The sequence below is a fragment of the Mus caroli genome, chromosome 7, assembly GCF_900094665.2.
Source record: "Mus caroli chromosome 7, CAROLI_EIJ_v1.1, whole genome shotgun sequence".
NCBI lineage: Eukaryota > Metazoa > Chordata > Mammalia > Rodentia > Muridae > Mus > Mus caroli.
This window is the reverse complement of record NC_034576.1, coordinates 129,276,551-129,278,636: the sequence shown is the minus strand read 5'-3', so window position 1 is coordinate 129,278,636 and position 2,086 is coordinate 129,276,551. Positions and strand designations below refer to the sequence as shown.

The 2,086-nt window shown below is 56.0% G+C and overlaps 1 protein-coding gene across 1 annotated transcript in view; it reads right to left on the bottom strand.

Annotated features, from left to right (window-relative positions):
- Znf48 (zinc finger protein 48) overlaps nt 1-807 on the bottom strand; it is an 11,282-nt gene extending 10,475 nt beyond the window's left edge. Inside the window, exon 1 of the mRNA XM_029479587.1 lies at nt 720-807. The gene's annotated coding sequence lies outside the window, so the exon portion shown is untranslated. The remainder of the gene's footprint in view (nt 1-719) is intronic.
- Nucleotides 808-2,086: the final 1,279 nt, after the last annotated feature.

Below are 2,086 nucleotides of genomic sequence, written 5' to 3'. Positions count from 1 at the left end.
CACTTTGTAGACCAGGCTGGCCTCGAACTCAGAAATCCGCCTGCCTCTGCCTCCCGAGTGCTGGGATTAAAGGCGTGCGCCACCACGCCCGGCTCGGTCGAATTTCTGTGGTTTTTTTTTCCTCCAGTATTTGCGACTGTCTTACTGTACTGCCCAGACTGGCTCTGAATTCTCCACTCCATTGGCTCTGTCCCGGTAACTTCCACGATCTTGTATATACTTACTTCCCTACAGATAAACAGATATGGGGTGTAGGAGAGAAAAAACAAAGTAGCAATGATTCTAACTGTGGGTCCCGAGTAAACCTGCTGCCACAAGAGGCAAGAGATAAGTCAAGGACCGGCATTACTCTGCAGCAAAAACAACGGGAAGGAACGCGGTTATTTGGAAAAGGATACTGAGACTAGTCTGAGCACGCAAGGTCTGTACTTAACACTAGAGCTTTTAAATTAATAAAAATAAGAAAGCTAGGAAAGGTTTTGAGAAGGGAATCAGTATTAGAGCTGGATTTACAGCAGAACGCATGCTGAGAAAGAGCACCAGAGATTACAATTGAGCCTGGAGGCCTGCGGAAGGGGGAGGGGAGAGCGTTAGGGAGGATGCCCCTCACGGCCTGGCACACAGTAGGTGCTCAGAAACGTTGGCTTCTTCCCTTCGGATTTTGCTCCCCTGCCCCTTCGCCCACGTCCGACTTTCCTGGGTCCCCAAGCATCCATTACCTTTCTGTGCGGTGCGGACCGCCGCCCTCACCTGTACCGATGGCTCTCAGCCGCTTTCAAGTCCTCTGCACCGCGAAGCTCGGCGCCCCAGGGCTGTGCGGCGCGCTGCACCGTCCGCCCACGACCCGGACGCGGCCCCGGGGAGTTCGAGGGCACCCGCCGCCCCGTTCCCCTCGGTACAACAGGAACCCAGCAGCCAGCGGCCCGGGGACGGGCTCCACGCCACGCCGGGAGGGGGGCTCGGCCCACGTCCCGGGCGCCGCGGGGCGGGACGGGAAGCGGAAGCACGGGCCTCGGCGAGCCGCTCTAGGACCCGGAGGAGCCGCGGGCTCGGCGGCGGCGGCGTGGACCAGTTCTAGCCGTGCCCTGCGGCGCTAGCGGCGAGACTCCTTCGATGGACAACTGGCACGGAGGAGCCGGACTGCCCGCGCGGGACAACGAGGAAGGAGCCCAGGGATGGAGTGGCAGACAAAGGGAAACGGAGAGCCGGCGGGCGGGGCGGGGCGCCTAGGCGGGGGAAACAAAGCCCAGCTCGGAGTCGGGGGCTGGGCCGGGGCACGCAGGTCGAGCTGGAGCCTGCCAAGTTCTAGCCTGAGAGCCACGAGTCGGGGCACTGTCGCGAGAGACGATGCTCAGGGACAGGACCTAGAGACTGGGTACCAGAGACAAAGAGATGTAGAAACAGATAAGAGTCGACAAGTCACCCTAGCGGAGTCAGGAGCCCTAAGAGGCGGAGAGCCTGGAGAGAAACGGGCGGGAGACAGAACAAAGGACGACAGGCGGAGACAAAGGTAGAGAAACAAAGAAAGGCTTTGCAAAGGCCATGCCCAGGGAGGGACTGAAGAATAAACCCTGTCTCCATCTTGGTGGGGCCATGTTCCAAAGGATCCAGACCCTAGAAGCATAACCCCGGCATCTTATGTTGTAGGCAGGTTTTCCTTTATAGAGGTGAGTACCCAGAGTCCTGCCACTAAAGCGAGTGCTAACGGGGTTTTTATTAACTCATTATGTATTAGCAGTACATAATGTTATTTGTATTATATTAGATTTGTCAATAAAGCAGAAGTTAGAGATAAAGTTAAACCATGCACCGTATGTCCCTTGAGTGCCGTCAGTTTTAAAGAAAAGCATACAAGGCGTGGAGAACTGGGCCAGTGGTATGCCTCAGTGGGAAAAGGGGATTGTCAGCAAGCTTGACAACCTGAGTTCTCTCCAGGGAACCCGTGTGGTGGAAAGGAGAGTGCACGTTGTCCTGTGACCTCCACATGCACTGGTGCAATGTGCCCCCAACCAAATTTTAAAATTTCTAACTAACTTAAAAAAAAAAAAAAGCCGGGCGTGGTGGCGCACGCCTTTAATCCCAGTAC